The 18443-nt window shown below is 40.8% G+C and overlaps 1 pseudogene across 1 annotated transcript in view; it reads left to right on the top strand.

Moving 5' to 3' along the window:
- Positions 1–9314: 9314 nt before the first annotated feature.
- Positions 9315–18443, top strand: part of LOC308103278 (sorting nexin-14-like) — a 26051-nt pseudogene continuing 16922 nt past the window's right edge. Inside the window, exons 1-6 of the transcript XR_013935002.1 lie at positions 9315–9423; positions 9979–10134; positions 10744–10868; positions 11011–11069; positions 11423–11449; positions 13326–13455. The product of XR_013935002.1 is annotated as a sorting nexin-14-like (transcript). The remainder of the gene's footprint in view (positions 9424–9978; positions 10135–10743; positions 10869–11010; positions 11070–11422; positions 11450–13325; positions 13456–18443) is intronic.

Genomic DNA, 18443 nt, shown 5'->3' with positions numbered 1-18443 from the left:
ATGAACTGAGGGTGGAACCTGCATGATATTCGATTTGTCCCACTTACTGTAGGTAAAAAAAATAAATGAATTAGCGATTCTGCAAGACATAGAGGTGCTTCGCATGTAAACAAATGTTGTGGAAATATTATTATTATTATTATATTGTGGATATTCATGTATGTAATGGTAAAGTAAAAAGTTATCCCATGCATTACACACACAACATTTTGTTTATTGAATTTCATAATTCATAATTTCCTTAGAATCATGAAGGCTAAACATGGTATTAAATCTTTAGGTTATTTACAGTGGAAACCTTTGTGTAAGCCAGTCCACTCCAATGATTCGCAACACAATTGTGCAACTGCAATACTTGCAACAACTTGCAACCATTTCCCCAAAGGCACAGGCCTGCAACCGGTCAGTCCAAACCGCTGAAATGTCTTGCAACTGGTTGCAAGTTGCGACTAGTTGCATTGGTGTGAACTTGCCTCAACATCTTTCATGAAAACAGAAATACACCTTGAGTAATGTATAGTCAATATATATATATTTCTTATTTCTTAGTTGCTAATTTTAACAACTTTTCTGAAAAACATATTGTCTGAGCTATGCCCACCATTTTCCAAAGAGAGAGGGTCAATAATGAGATAAAACAATCAGTTTGAAGTGGAATGCCTCATTCGGTTCTCTCTATAATTTTTAAAAGTGTGTTTTGGCATGGGGTTATGAATGGATGGAGTGATAACACAGAAAGCTACCACTGCTGCAATGCTATCACATATTTTCTAGAACTAGGGGTGTCTGGTTGCTGGGCAACCACACTAATTATGTTAAAACGAGAAGTCACATCAAGGTTTGTGTTAATGCTGTGTGGTCGCCTTTATAGTTGTCACAGCTAGAAAATGTCAGGCAACAAACTCCCTTAGTGAGTGATGTGGTAGTTTAGTGACAAAGAATACTCACAGTGCACGACCAGGCCTATGATCACACCCAGCATCATAAGACACAGCATCCCCAGACACACAGCAACCACTATGAGAGGCCTTCTCACTGTTTTAGAGTGCTGTCCTGAAACAGAAAGTACAGCTATACTGTAGGTGTGCAGTGACTGAGAGAGAGAGAAAATCAATACTAGAGAATCTAAACGCCCCTCTACCTACACCCAACTAGACCACAATTATTTGAAGTATCCAACATTCTATCTAGAAATACTTTTACCCATCAAATGAATAATACAAACAGATATACACATTTTCCACTTTGAAACACAGAAATCACTTGACAACGATTCACAGCTTCGTCAAACTCACCCTGTGGTCCAGGGACAATGTTACAGCTTCTGAGCCCGTCCGCGCTCTCATAGATGTCCACCACTCTCTCCTCAAACTGTCCTCTGTCCTCAGTGTCCCCTCTCTGTCCTCTGTCTCCATCACTCTCTGTCAAGTCTGGCATGGTGTAAATATGTGTAGACATCTTACAAGGATGAGAGGCTTGAAAAGTAACTATTGACTACAAATAGTAACAATGTTGTTTATTCCTCTCCTGCTTTATTCCTCTCCCAGCTGTTATATAACTACGTACTAGCTACGTACTAGCTAACTATAAACATACTGGTCTAGAAAAGTGATGAACTTGTCTGTCTGTGTCAGGTTAGCAATAAGGAAGTACAAAACGGAAAAACACTTACTCAGACACACGTAAGCAAGTGCGCATACACATGCACACACACACACACACACACAGCAGCATCATTTGATGACACAGTGTGTGTGTGTGTGTGTGTGTGTGTGTGTGTGTGTGTGTGTGTGTGTGTGTGTGTGTGTGTGTGGTGTGTGTGTGTGTGTGTGTGTGTGTGTGTGTGTGTGTGTGTGTGTGTGTGTGTGTGTGTGTGTGTGTGTGTGTGTGTGTGTGTGTGTGTGTGTGTGTGTGTGTGTGTGTGTGTGTGTGTGTGTGTGTGTGTGTGTGTGTGTGTGTGTGTGTGTGTGTGTGAGAGAATATCTTGTGAGTACAGTGACTGTTAGTCCGTAGTGTATTGTATTCTACGGTAGTTTATGTTGTTCAGTGCCTTAGTGCATTCCATATGGAATGCTCTGCATCTAGTGTAGCCTATGGATATCTTGGTGGTCTCAGTTCTCTCATACTATAGGTTTAGAGTTTCTGTTTGTCTGTAATCACCCAGAGTGAGTATGAAAATATTACGGTTTTAAGTTTCTATTCATGTATCATCTTGTCATCTTCAACCATACATTTTTGCCAAAGTCAAACAGAACCAAATTATCAGCTTTAAGCAGAAGAAAGGTAAAGATTTTTTTTGTATGATATGATTCGTTGTGACCTTGTAGGTTAGCTATTTACAGAATAAAACGCCATTGTGTTAAAAAGTATGACAAGCGTTTCACTGAGCATCATTTGTTGCCTGCTTTACAGTAACAGTATAAAAAGTACAGTCTCTCTCTCTCACACACACACACACACACACACACACACACACACACACACACACACACACACGCACCAAGAAGTGATCAGATATTTACCGTGCATCACAGTGACTTTCAGCAGTGACCGCAGAATGCGACATAGGAAGTAAGTGAAAGCCATGAGTCATGTTCAGCAAACCAGAAGCAGACATTCACCATCAGAACATAATATGTCCTTTTTGATTTTAACAAATTGAGTCCACAACACATAATGTATCTGACTAAAATACTTTTCACACTTTCTTTGTTCTTTTCTTAAATAGCAGCCTGGGATAAAGATAGCAGTACAGAGATGTTTGAGCCAACGGCCTTCCTCAGTGTACAACAAAAGTAATAATGATGATAATGTTACATTTGAATGATTTATCATGTTTAAAGGTCACATGTTCACCTCTAGAAACACAATCTAATAGATTAACAATAGGGGTGACTTGACACATCAAGCACCTACTGTTACTCATAAATCAACATCACCATCTACATTCTAACTGAAACAACATTAGTTTATGTTGATTGTGATATGTTACATTCAAATATATATAATCTTTTTTTTTCTTAAGACAGACTTAAGTGGAAGAGGCAAAGTGTGTCATAGAACATTAGATTTTACATTAGAAATCAACAATGCGTGATAACCATCTTCTTACGGGTATTGTGGGCCTACCGATGGGTACCAAATACCAATATTACTCACCTGTAAAGCACCTACAGAAGAATCTGCGTGGGGAAATGAATGGCCACCACTCACCCCTCCCCCAACACAGCTGAAGTGCCCTTGAGCAAGGCACTTCCGTGGCCGGTAGTATGTGTAAGACTGTGGTTTTTCTGGTTAGCTCATAATGTGTGTATCTGTGTCGGTCTGTGCAGGGTGTTGCTGAAAATGAGCATCTCTGCTCAGAAACTTTCCCTGGGTAAATGCAGCTTGGCATCTTAAGATACAGGTGTTGTACATGTTAGTCTCGCTGAAATGTCTCTCTGGGCATTGCTTGGACTCTGGTTCATTCCTTGTCCCTTGTGACGGTGTCCTGCTTGTTCAATGGACATCTGCCTTTCTGTTTGAGCTTATACCATTAATGTTGTTAATGACAGTCAATTTATGGATCATGCAACAATAACTCAAAAAGGGGGAGGAAGGGCGAGCTGGAAGGGGGGAGCTGGTCAGTAACAAAGTACATTTACTTGAGTATTGTACTTAAAGTATTAAAGTATTTTAATAGCAAGTGCTCCAGTACTTTAACTCAAGAACAAATGTGACAGTGCAACTTTCACTTGCAGTGCAGTAATATTATTTTGACCAGGAGTATATGTATACTTTTACTCAAGTACTGGGGTTGAGTACTCTGTCCACCACAGGGTAATAATAACATCTTTGCACAGCGTATAGAGTACCTTATCTTATCTTTTTTATTATTATTATTTTTTGTTTTTTATTTTGTGCTGTTTTGTTTGTTTCCCTTCCATTCACTCTGTAACAAGATTAGAGGGTATCTAACAAACACAATTATGATTTACTTTGATTTTTCACTTCATTGCATTATCAAAAAAATATCTTATCATTTATATGTATACATCATGATTTCACCGTCCTATAATGTCTGTGCGAACCCGGGGGTCTGGTAGGGGCGGGGGGTTTAAGAAGCGACCTGGGCTCTTTAGCAGCCACAGGATCAGAGGATACAGTATATGACTATACTGACAGACAATCTATGAACTGAAAAGACACTTTCGTATGTCACCGTGGGAGACTGTATGAACTGCTTACCCACACAAATGTGATATAATGTCTCACCTCTGAAAGCTTGTTTTAAAAAAAGACAAAATAAAAAAAGTTGGTCACAAAAAAAAGAGTACCTTATCTCAAGACAGAGTCCAGTAATCCAGTGGTTCTCAAAGTGGGGGTCCTTGAGAAGCTAAGCTAGTTAATTCACTGTATAGCATCAAAATCAGTTTAACCACTTTAACCCTATATACCTACATAGTCTATTTGAAAATAGCTGATCTACAAACCACTTTAACCCTATATACAGTACATAGACTGTTTGAAAATAGCTGATCTACAAGCCCCCAAAGAATCACATAAAAAAAAACTTGAACAGATTAGAAAAATGTGGAATATTATATTTCAGTTATATATTACACAAAGTTATATCCCTGGCACAAAATATGTTCAGGCATATTCATTTTAGGGTTCCTTGGCATGAACACGTTGGAGAACCATTGCAGTAATCCATTATGCTAATTTGCTACCTATACTGGCCAGATCTGAGCTCTGGTATACAGTAGGCTACCCAAGAACTATCAGATGTCATCATCCATCAGAGAAACAAAGCCTGGGCCATTGTCAGACGTACTGACACTGACACCTAGTGGCAGTTCTTTACACAGCTGGGGAATAAATGAAAGACATAACCTGCCTATTATCTGAGCCCACTTAACAAAAACAGACTAACTGTAGTCAATGAACATCATTCTCACATAATGTGTTCCTCAGTTATAAATTGACAGTGTAAACATTAACCATGTCCTTCAAGCAAAATGAATAGGCAAGGCAAGTTTGTGTGTAGCACATTTCAACAACAGGGCAATTCAATGTCCTTCACTTAAAACATTCAGCTAAAGAAACATGTCATAACAGGACATTTGAATTCAGTAAAAATTAAGAAAGAATGTGAAGAATAAAGAAATAATAACCACGTTAAGCCAGAAGGAATGAATGAATGATTCATCAGCAATTTATACTTTTTATATGAGAAATAACGATCACTTACAGTGATATTGTGAATGGAATCTCATTTTCTTAAAGCAAATCATGAGTAAATCATGCAATGAACCATATTGAATTGTGAATCATTATATGTAATTAATTCATTAATTAATTCATAAAATGGAATAGAATACTTTAATTGGCCACAGTATAACCATTGAAAGTGGCAAAATGGATAAAATCACAAAGAAATCTATGTAAGAGTGTTATAGAGAACTATATATTTGGTTTGTTGGCAGCAATCGCCCAGGGGGCAGGATGTGTTCTTCAGTTGTCTGATCGTCTAAAGTCCACTCAGGAGACTTATCTAGATCAGTTCGATGCCCGCAGCCCGAGTAACAAAAGCAGGGCTAGAGTGACCAATGGCAGAAACAGTGTTGAGCAGTGCTGAGCGGAGGGGTTGAGCCAGGGATTTAGAATCCTTTGAATGTATTCAAATTGTGAGTCTGGTTAGGCAACTTAGTCTCAGAGTCTTTTGGGTCAAAATCCTTCCTAGCAGAACAGTCGAGATAGGGTTAAATGGGATTTTGCCATTAGCCTAATGGCAATGGCGTCATTCATATATTCCCTTTAAGTCAATTCCCACATGAGGAGATTTGCTGATCCAGTATTTCTCAGATAAAAACTATAAATTGCTGTATTTTATTTCTGCTTATTTGCCTGTATAAAATTAAAGTTTTAGGTTAATCTATACTGTACTCTTTTGTAAAAAACAGTGTTGCATATCAAAAATAGCAGATCTACAGGCCCACAGCATGTCCAACCCACTGCCTAATGCCACTGACTGCAGGTAAGCAATGTCATCGTGCCCCCTAAAGCCACTGACTGCAGGTAAGCAACATCATCATGCCTCCTAAAGCCACTGACTGCAGGTAAGCAACGTCTTCATGCCTCCTAAAGCCACTGACTGCAGGTAAGCAACATCATCATGCCCCCTAAAGCCACTGACTGCAGGTAAGCAACGTCTTCATGCCTCCTAAAGCCACTGACTGCAGGTAAGCAACGTCTTCATGCCTCCTAAAGCCACTGACTGCAGGTAAGCAACGTCTTCATGCCTCCTAAAGCCACTGACTGCAGGTAAGCAACGTCATCATGCCCCCTAAAGCCACTGACTGCAGGAGTGCCGCGCTATGAGCTTGTATATCTGCTATTTTTGAATAGCCAAAGTATAAAATAATGGTTTAAGTGGTTACACAGATGCATTCTCGGTCTTAATGGGTTAAGAAGAAAAAGAGGTTGCGCCTCAACAATGGGATTTCTCAGTGGAGTGCTAATCCCCAAAATCCAGTATACACATCAAAAACACTCAAAAGGTGTGCTACCTTTTGATCGTTTGGGAGGCTTGACGTTGCCTACCTGCACATCAAAAAGACACTGACTGCAGGTGAGCAGTAGGGGTGCAACAGTTGTTTTTTCAATCTCTCTTCACAACTTAATAAATAACGCAAGTTAATGCAGATCATAAAAGTAATGCTTGCTAAGCAATCTTCTTCATAAGAGACAAAATGTATGGAGTGAGAACATTTTGTAGTTATAGCAGAGAGACACATGAGAACAGGTTGGACAAAATGTAAACAAGGATTTAAAAAAAAAAACAGTTTTACACCTTTTCTCCTCAATTTAGTTATATAACAATTAATTCCTCCCCACACACATGTACATTACTGTATGTGTGTTGTCACTACTTTTGTATCTAACTGGCTCACCTGCTAGTGAGGAGCCCCCACCGCGAGGACATAGCGCTTCCGTCCCACTCCTCCCGCCCATCGCTCCCTGCTGACTGGTGATGCCCCAGGCCCATGATAGGATTACTGATAAGGGGACGAAATTTTGCTTAAAGAAAAATAAGTGAAAATAGCTCATCCAGTAGCACACACCCTTATTAGTTTTTAAGGAGTAATAAGTAACTAGTAACTTAATGCTCTTCCTGAGTAACTTGCCCAACACTGACCATTAAGTCCCCAGCTACCCCAGTATTCCACCTTAGGCTAGTGTGAGGTACTAGTCTTCAGTTGAAAACGATCCGAGCACTCGAATATGAACCGAGCTGGGCGTTACATCAATGTACTTCAATCATATATTTTAATTTTATTATTTTATATTCGAGCACTCGAATATGAACTGAGGAGAGGGCGTAAAATTGTTGATCCTAGAAGCACCAATCTACGTTTTTAACTCTCTTTGTATCTCCTTTGAGCACCTGGTCGATCTCTATTTCTCACTACTCTTCAGTTGTTTGTGTTGTTTGTGTTGCTTGTCCTCAGGTCTCTGGCTCTGTTGCTGAGAGAGGTGATGGCCGGTTCTGTCATGCTGCCCACCATGGGCTTCATGGCTGATCCTGTAAGCATCCTGTAGGGCAGTGGTTCTCAACCTGTGGGTCGGGACCCCTATGGGCGTCCCCACAATATTTTTTTTGGGGGGGGTCCCCAGATGACAGTGGAGTGACAATTTAAGGACTTTTAAGACCTTTTTAATACAAAAAGAAAAGAAAAGAAAAAGACCATTACTGCATCAAAAGTAATCAACAAACTATACTGTAAAAATGTTGACCAAATTGTCAAATAATATAAGAAAGAGGCAACAATTGTGAAAATATCCGATCTACAAGATCACAACGCCTCGCAACGTGAGGCGTTGTGAGCTTGTAGATCTGCTATTTTCACAATATTTATCTGTGGTACGGAGTCAAACAAAATAGGGGGTCCTCAGTTCAAGTATGATTATTTTGGGGGGTCACAGCCTGAATAGGTTGAGAACCACTGCTGTAGGGCAGTAAGACATTGTGAATGTGTTCAGATGGTCATCTGCAATGAGGTGAACAATGGAATCATACCGTATTGACAGCATGCTCATATCTTTTCTGTTTAACAGGATACTGTGAACTTGATGGTGCTCATATTCGTTGACAAAACTCCGATGAGTCATTTTGTAATTTCAACTGGAAGACTTTGTGGTATTATTTACATTTTATAGTTTATTATCAATGTGTAAATCTACAGTGAAATGCCACACACCATGCCAAAATCAACTACAGACCTTTATTAATTCAATAACATTTTTATTAGGAGCCAAATCACAACAAGTTGTCTCAAGGCACTTTACATATAGAGCAGAGACACGATATTGTCCCGATATAGCAATTTTGTGACGGTGGCAACGAAAACTCTCCCTTTTAACTGGAAGAAATGTCAGGCAGACCCAGGCTCTAGGGTGGGAGGCCATCTGCCTCGACTGTTTCGGGGGGAGAGAGGAGAGCCACAGAGGACGAGGGAGAGCAATAGCAACAATGGCAGCAACAAAAGTGAAACTATCACAGTAATAACAATAATGCAAGTAGTAGCAACAGCAGTAGTTTAAAACTATGGCGTATCAATAGACGCACATAGACAATGTACATAATGCACGCATATGTATACATTATATACCAAAATATACAGTACACAAAATAGTTTTTATTATATAACAATAATGTCCCTGAGCAAGACACTTCTTTCAGGGCTCTACAGTATACTAGTGTACACGCACGCACGCACGCACGCACGCACGCACGCACGCACGCACGCACGCACGCACGCACGCACGCACGCACGCACGCACGCACGCACGCACGGATAGAGAGGTCATCTTTGGGAGCAAACCCCACCACTCACTGACAACACACTATTGTTGCTGTCAGGCGGACACCTTGTACTGTATGTCTAAAACTGTTACTTTTCAGATGATTATGATCACATTCTATTCTATCTCGACTAATTTTTGCTACTTTTATGTGACACTATCATACGATGAAGAATAATATAGAGCATTCATTTATGAATAAGCTTATACAATAAAATATGGATAAGGTTTCTCACGGATAGCTTTAATTATCATAGCTTCTAGCTCCCTTTCTCTCCGTTTTTCCCTCTCTTTTACTTCCCCTAAAAGGTGACCTACTCTGTCTGTCTGTCTGTCTGTTTGTCCATTCATCCATGTCACGTAATATCTCTCTATCGATGCTGTATTTCTCTTTATCTTCCACTCTCTTCTCCCTCCCTTCCACCCTTCCCTCCCTCCCTCCCTCCGTCTGGTTTCTGCAGGTGCTGAAGTTGGAGCTGAAGGAGATCAGAGAGGAGCAGGACCTGCTGTTCGGCTTCATGAACTTTCTGAAACAGGAGGGAGCCGTGCACGTGCTTCAGTTCTGTCTCACTGTGGGTATGTGTATGTGCATGTTCTACAGTTCTCTCTCTCTGTGTGTGTGCGTGTGTGCGTGCGTGCGTGCGTGCGTGCGTGCGTGCGTGCGTGCGTGCGTGCGTGCGTGCGTGCGTGCGTGCGTGCGTGCGTGGGTGCGTGCGTGCGTGTGCAGATTCAAATCAATGTCACCATTATTTCAAACCTTTGCCTCGGTTACGATTAATTAACAATTATTTGTTTTTAATAGTGCAAATAGCAATTTTCGTACGCCACCATTGAAAACGAAAACATTCATACACATTCAGTGGCACACACTTTTCTGTCTAGAAATGTTGTGCACTTGACAACCCCGATGTCGCACCAGTAATTCCTGTTACATCTAATGTTATATCCACTCTCACCAGTCTTAACTGTAACATCAAAAGTGATATGCACTCTAACCAGCCTTTCCTGTAACCATCTAAGCAAGTTGGCAACATAACTGCACTCAATACTGAATAGCATTAAGGGATAGCTCTGTGAAGTGGGTATTACAATTTTATATTTTTACTATTAACATCTCACTTTTTCTTCCAGAGGAGTTTAACAATAGGATTCTGAGTCCAGAGCTGAGTGACATTGAGCAGCAACGCCTACACGGTGAGGTCGAGCACATTTACGAGACGTACTGCCTGGAGGAGAGCATCGACAAGATCCGCTTTGAGCCCACCATCGTGGAGGAGATCAAGAACAGTAAGGGGACACACACCCCCTCATGACCAGTGTTTGTTTTGATGTATTTAATGACAGAAACACTTGAATCAACAATTCATTGTTTACATTTTGTCCAACCTGTTCTCATGTGTCTCTCTGCTACAACTACAAAATTTTTCACTCCATACATTTTGTCTCTTATGAAGAAGATTGCCTAAGCAAGCGTTACTTTTATGATCGGCATTAGCTTGCTTTATTAACACAATCACTGCCAGGTATTAATTAATTAATCCATCCAAAACTGCCAGCGTTTTTACCTCATTTTGACGATCCATGGAGACCCACAGAAGCCACGATGTGCACAGGCGGACTTGAAATGACCTTGATCTGCGTGGCAGGGAATGTGTTAAGTTGTGAGGAGAAATTGAAAAACAATGCTGTTTTGGTAGCTCCACACTTTCCATTAACTAACCATTTGTCAAACATTAGCAGACAGAAATGTAGAACAAACTAATAATGTCAGCCACTCACTTACACCAAATGTTTTTGTATGATATTTATTTTTATTCGAGTTCCAATTTAAATGTATGTGTATAATAATAATTTATAATGAACCATGATGTAAAGTTCTGAGCTTGTGTTTGTCAGTTGCTGAGGGTCCATACAGCGAGGTGGTCAAGCTGCAGACCGTGCCCTGTCTGTTCCAGGCCTACGAACACGTCCTGTCCCTGCTGGAGAGAGTGTTCACACCCATGTTCTGTCACAGTGACGAGGTGAGACTGGTACCATGCATGCTCTTAAAATCACATCGGCCCTAGTGACCCTATTCTCGGGCGAACATTCGGCCAAAATAGCTGAACTACAAGTTAGCTACCTCTGTCTTACTTCTGTATTACTTTGTCTGTGTTTGTGCAGTATTTCAGACACCTGCTAAGAGGAGTTGAATCTCCAACAAGGAACTCCAGAATTAACAGGTGGGTGTTCCCTGCTGTCGTACAGTCTATCCCACCCATAACCTTTTATGCACACATCACTCTTCACGTACTTGACCGATCTTGGAACCTATTTTTTCCACGATTTAAAAAAAACAGCAGATCTTCAAGCTCATAGCGCGGCACAGAGTGCCGCGCTATGAGCTTTTATATCTGCTATTTTTTAATAGCCAAAGAAATCTTAAAATTCCCGGTCTTAATGGGTTAATTAATCAATATTGAGGCAAAAGTTTGAAATAACGGTGATATTGACTTGAAGTCATATCGCCCAAGCCCTAATATGCAGCATTTCTGCGATGAGCTCCGCATTCATGTCCTTGTGCGTATTGTTCCAGGAATAGCTTCAGTATGGATGACGTGAGGTGAGTAGGTTACAGCAGTGGTTCTCAACCTGTGGGTCGGGACCCCTATGGGGGTCCCCACAATATTTTGGGGGGGTCCCCAGATGACAGTGGAGTGACAATTTAAGGACTTTTAAGACCTTTTTAATACAAAAAAAATAAAATAAAAATACCATTACTGCATCAAAAGTAATCAACAAACTATACTGTAAAATATATACTATACTAGAAAATAGCAGATCTACAAGCTCACAACGCCTCGCAACGAGTTGGTTTTTTATCTGTGGAACGGAGTCAAACAAAATAGGGGGTCCCCAGTTCAAGTATGATTATTTTGGGGGGGCACGGCCTTAAAAGGTTGAGAACCACTGGGTTACAGCATGATGTGACACCACGTCACCTGCCTGACTGGACTTTGGTTTGCTGCATGCAAAATATGAATATATCTGTATTGGAACAGCAAGTGTTTGTTTGAGAAATGAAGCAGAGTGAAACCTGAGATGTCTCGAGAAAGCTTTCATAAGATGTTGGCTGTTACGCTTGTGTTTCTGTTGTGATTTTCTCCCGCTGATGCTACTGCTTGTGAATTTGAATATAATTTTGTTTAGAAGAAAGCGCAGTTATGCTAAAAAAGACTCATCATCGCTAATATATAACTATAAACTATAAACTCTGTTTAAACTTTGAGTTATTTCCAGTCAACTAGTTGGACATACAAAATACTGAATACTGAGTGCTGTAAGTGATATATTCTGATAGTAATTATTTGCTACAGACAGTATTGAGTGTTTGTTCAGTTTCTCTCCAACTCTTTAGTAAACAGAACATACGTTTTCAGGTGGGTTGCCATTTTCTGCCAGTCAGGAGAGAGTACCCATTCATCATCAGCTTAAATTGTATGGTGTTCCAGTCCCAATTTTGTCTGCTCATTTCTTTGTGTCATCACTCCCAATTTCACTTGTTTATCCTGTATCCTGCGTGAGTTTTCTCTACTGATTGAATACAATTGGTATCCTGACCTGAAAATGCATTTTCTGCTGGAAAGACGACGAGACCCCTGTTACCGAACAAACACTCTGTAGATATGATTACCATCAGAATATGGAGCTTTTGCTTTTTAACAAATAAATAAATAATATCACTTACACTTCCTATTAATAGGAAGACCGATGTCACTGTTGTTGTCAAAATCCCCATAAAGTTAACCCCATAATGATCACACACCAAAAGCTCCTGTGTATTTTCCTGGATCTTGTTTCTCTTCATACACTTAAAGTTTGTCTGTTTGGTGTAAATTGTGAACTGTCCAGAGCCCAATTCTGAGACTTGGCGAGTAGACGGGAATGGTGCCACCTTAAGTTATAACGAGCATAGTGAGCGATCGGGACCAAATATATGAAGATATGTTTGAAAATGGGTGCAGTGCTTCTTTAACTTTCAGAAGATGTAACTAAGAAATGATTTGCTTCTTATTTTGAAATATACTCATCTGGTTGTACTCTATAAATCAGTGGTTCTCAAAATGGGGTCTGGGGAGTCGGGGACCCCCAGGGATCCTTGGGGGGTGGTTCCACGGGTTCCAAAATGACTGATAATTAGGAACCAAATGGACCCTTATGAGTCTGTATCTCTTGACAGTGTGCAAATGGAACCAAATGAACCCGTTACGGGTCCATTTGGTTCCATTTGGTTCCATTTGCACACTGTCAAGAGTTATGGGGGTCCGTGGCCTTATGCACACCAAACTGGGGGTCTTTGAAATGAGAAAGTTTTGATAACCACTGCTTATAAATAACGCTGAAGAAAGAATGGTCTCCAATGCAAATCCAATGGACTCATAGTAGATGTTTGAAGCTGGACTCGTACAGTAGCATGACTCCATTGTTGACTCACACAGGAACCCGTCCAAACGAGGCGAGACGTTCGGGATCAGCAGGATCGGGAGTAAAATCAAAGGGGTGTTCAAGAGCACCACCATGGAGGGAGCCATGCTGCCCAGTCCCATCAACAACACAGACGACGACGCGGTGAGAGCAAAATAGCAGAGATGTAGTGGAGTAGAAGTAAAATGATTGAAAATGGGAAATACTCCAGTAAAGTAAAAAATCCTCAAAAGTGTTCTTAAGTACAGTACTTGAGTAAATGTTACTTTACACACCACTGGTGTTAGGTTATATCAGTGAGTGTGTCCGTTGCTCAAAGTAGTTTACAGTGTGGCGTTGTTTGAGGTGAGAATTTACAGCGAAGCTTTTCCCTCAACGTGGCTCACAGTTCCTTCTGTATAGATGCACTCTAGAGCCCGACCGATGCCAGATGTTTGGGTCTGATGCCGATCACGATTTTGTAGAGTCCGGGTCCCAGACCACCGATTACTGATGTTTTAATCAATATTTTGATCAAAATGTGCAACATTTTCTAATCATAAAAAAAAACTTTGATTGAATTGAAGTTGCTATTTGAGAACATTTAACCTCCACCAAGATAATAGTTAATAATAGTAACTTTTTGATACTAAACAGTTTTTTTTTATTCACCGGCAGATATACTGTATGATATATCAGACAGTATATCGGTGTAGCTCAATGCACATGGAGAGACTTACATTTTTTCCTCCATTGAAAACTGTTCCCACATTATTCACAATAGCCCAGAAGGGCTTCTCTTCAGGGTGAATACTCTGATGGTTCTTTAAAGCATCATATTGGTTGGTTAAAACCTTTCTTACTCGGTTCATTCAAGTGTGAATTGCTTGAATGTGTCTCTTTAAGTTGCTGTGGCGTTTGAAACATTTCTTACACTGGTCACAGAAGTAGTAGTTTTCTGAATGAATTATCTGGTGTGATCTGAGGCCATGGTCAGTGCTGAACCATTTATCACACTGGTCACAGTGGTAGGGCTTCTCTCCTGTATGAATTCTCTGGTGAGTTTTGAGATTACCATTGTGGCTGAACTTTTCCCCACACTGGTCACAGCGGTAGGGCTTCTCTCCTGTATGAATTCTCTGGTGTTGTTTGAGAGTACTACTTTGGCTGAACTTTTCCCCACATTGGTCACAGCGGTAGGGCTTCTCTCCTGTATGAATTCTCTGGTGTTGTTTGAGATTACTACTTCGGCTGAACTTTTCCCCACACTGGTCACAGTGGTAGGGCTTCTCTCCTGTATGAATGATCTGGTGTTGTTTGAGACTACTACTTCGGTTGAACTTTTTCCCACACTGGTCACAGCGGTAGGGCTTCTCACCTGTATGAATTCTCTGGTGATGTTTGAGATGACTGTTGCTGAAGAAGTTATTCCCACACTGATCACAGTGGTAGGGCTTCTCTCCTGTATGAATGATCTGGTGTTGTTTGAGATTACTACTTCGGTTGAACTTTTCCCCACACTGGTCACAGCGGTAGGGCTTCTCACCTGTATGAATTCTCTGGTGACGTTTGAGATGACTGTTGCTGAAGAAGTTATTCCCACACTGATCACAGTGGTAGGGCTTCTCTCCTGTATGAATTCTCTGGTGTTGTTTGAGATGACTGTTTCTGAAGAAGTTATTCCCACACTGGTCACAGCAGAAAGGTTTCTTCACTGGTAGTTGGGCAGGAAAGACCTCTGGAATGGAGAATGAGGGGAGATAAATAAACCATAAAATGAATAGAAATAACATGGAAGCTGTTGTATTACCAACTGATAGTGTTCTAATTGTAAAAGCAACTGGCACTACTTCCTTCTTCAAACTCATACAGTAGGTGATACAGTAGGCTGTTTCATGCACATTTAACCACTTAATACAAACACATTAATGTCACTGTCGGGTGGGAACCTTGTATGTCCAAAACGTTTACTTTTCAGAAAATGGAAAAAAATAACCTGTGTTCCAATAGATCCAATGTGGTTATTTGAGCAGACCCTATTGTATTATAGATTCACCAGCTCTTGTTAATACTTTTCATTGGTACCAACGTCAAAGTATACAGATTTTTCTAAATTTGTCCAACTTTTTCGAAAACCTCACAAGCTCACAATGCACGTTTTGAGCTGTAGATGGGCTATTTTTGAATATCCAAAGTATAAAATTGGGTGTAATCGGTTATTATATGTTTTATCAAAATTATCAAAATCTACAAAGTATCTTGAACTTAAGTTTTCAAATAATTGTAGTGAGTAAAACATACAATATTTGCCTCTGAGATGTATTCGAGGTGAAGTATAAAGTATTGAAAAATGGAAATACTCAAGTAAAGTAAAAGTACCTCAAGATTGCACTTAGTACTCAAGGAAATAGTGAATGGTCTATTTTATATAGCGCTTTTTATCCAAGGCACTTTACAATGTGCATTACATTCACCCATTCACTCACACATTCACTGACGGCTGGGGAGTGTCTTGCTCAAGGTCAAGGACACTTCAACAGTAACTCTGGGGGAGCCCGGGATCGAACGGCCCGGTTCCCAGCGGCCACTCTTCCTCCTGAGCCACTGCCGTCCCAAGTAAATGTACTTAGTTACTTTCCACCACTGCCATGAAATGATGCTCTTATATTGTACCGGTATCTATGCTAATCAAACACACACAGACTAAACTCTTCTCACTCTCACTCTCACACACACACACACACACACACACACACACACACACACACACACACACACACACACACACACACACACACACACACACACACACACATTTTAATTGTTTATTTGAATCCACAAATTACAATAAATTTACAGGGAAACAAATATAACAGGGTTGATAGTTCATGGTCCCTAAGGACACACTTTCTCCTCCACACGGACAAACTGCCTATAACAGCTGAAACAGAGCAATATTTAGTAAGTTGTTTGGCTTTGCTTTTTGTCATGCCAGCAATTGCTAGGCCACTCGTGGTCAGCTTCTATACATGGCCCAGGCTTCCAAATATGAGTACAGAGAATCTGTATCGGTACCCAAGGTTTGTTATGATTCTCAGTAGCGGTTGGTATTTAGAATGCTTATCTTGGAAAGCCTGGACAACACACACACACACACACACACACACACACACACACACACACACACACACACACACACACACACACACACACACACACACTCCCTTCACATTCCTGTATATAGATTCTCTGGTGAGTGTAGTGATTCAGCGTGTTTTTATCATCTCTTCATTTTAATCATAGACACTGCAAATATTCCGTTTTGTAAACTGCTATTTGAGCATGAATAAACAAACCGTAACCTTAATTCTGTAGTTTGCAGCTCTTATCTACAGTTGATTTGCTGCTGGAAGGAAGCATACTCCGCTACTCTGTCCAGTGTTAATATAACAGTTCTGTATCTGTTGGTTGTAGCCCATTGAAGATGAAGGGAGACTTTAAAGTGACATAAAAGCAACACATACTGTACCTGTTCTTTGTAAAGTGATTCCAGGCATCAGCATTGCTTCGAGCAGCCTGCGTCCATGGATCTGTTTCTGTTCCTCTTCTGACTCTGTTGACAAGCTTTTAGAGGCCATCTTTCTTCTGAAAACCCTAAATAGTTAATCTTCAGTCCATTTGATAGTTGATATTTCAGGCAGGGTTTTACCAGCTGGGATCTGAATGTACTTAACATTTGATCAAGCTCAGTATGGTAATGAACGACTTAATGAGTTAATAATAAAATCATTCGAACACCACTCCACTTTGACTAAGAAGAAACCCGACCTAGACCCACAGAGCAGCACCTACAGACTGTAAGCAGGACGCAGCCAGCGTCCAGCTCTGCTCCAGCCTCCTAAACTCGCCATGCAGTCGCACATGCATGCAGATGATTGGGAGAGAGCAGACGGATACTCCCCAGTGAGCAGGCAGATACTCCCCCACACACTCCCCAGTCTCTTGAACAAAAGTTTGACAATTTGAACACAGTCCAAGGACATCACAGGCTGATATAGCGAAATAAAAACATATGAATCTGTGGTGTTGACTGTAGCTGACAAAATGTAAGCTGATTGTAGCTGACGAATGGACCCGTAAGTGTCCTGTAAGGGACAGGGTCCATTTGGTTCCCAACCATAATTTACAATTTAGGCATTTAACAGACACTCCTTATCAAGAGCGACTTACAGTAAGCAAGGTAAACACATTCAAATGCAGAGAGACAGTGTAGTGCCTTTCTAAGATCAGAAATCCTTGTTTAATTTATGGATTCCAGTCTTTAAGTCTAGTGGAATTGAAACTCTCAAAAGATCAGCAAAACCTTGACTCAGATTCAATATTAAAGGATAATAGAAAGGTTTATTTACAGCGCTGTAACAGTCACAGAACATACACATACATCCTACGTCCGTGTGTCCGTCCGTCCGTCCATCCGTCCGTGTGTCCATTTGTCTGTGAGCAGCTGATCTCCGGCACCGTTGGCCCGGTCACTGTGAAACTGTGCACACACACTCCCTGGATGCCAATTCAGAACTTCTGGCCTCAGATTGGCCTGTTATAGCGCCACCAGGAGGCCGATTTGTGCAACAAATTATTTTTTGATAGTACTCCTACAGAATTTGTCCAAACATCACACAAATCTGTACACAGTATCTCTATAGTCATGTGATCAACACGGATCTCTCCGATTTTCCATATTCCATCCTGATTGCCTAAGATTGGCTTCCAAAGTTTGCAGGATTGGTTCGTTTTGAACAAAATGCCTCAAATCATGAACGCAGCATTCAATTTCAGTGCCATTTTGCACGCATATTCCCACTAGGCCAAGGAAGAAATGCCACCCTTTTCACATTGGCCTGTTATAGCTCCACCAGCAGGTCTAATTTAGCAAAACACATTTTTGGAACAAAATGCCTCATATCATGAATGCAGTTTCCGATTGCCGTGAAAGGCCTAAGAAGAAATGGCACCCTTTTCACATTGGCCTATTATAGCGCCACCAGGAGGTAACAATAACCTACCTGACCTGGCGGAGACCTGTGCTCTGAGGAGCACTTTTTCTAGTTTCTGCTGAGCTTGTTAGTGCTACAACATAATTATCTCCCCTGCAC

Source organism: Gymnoscopelus braueri, assembly GCF_963280865.1.
Source record: "Gymnoscopelus braueri genome assembly, chromosome: 16".
In the NCBI taxonomy this organism is placed as follows: domain Eukaryota; kingdom Metazoa; phylum Chordata; class Actinopteri; order Myctophiformes; family Myctophidae; genus Gymnoscopelus; species Gymnoscopelus braueri.
The sequence above is the reverse complement of the archived record's forward strand: the minus strand, read 5'-3'. Positions and strand labels throughout refer to the sequence as shown.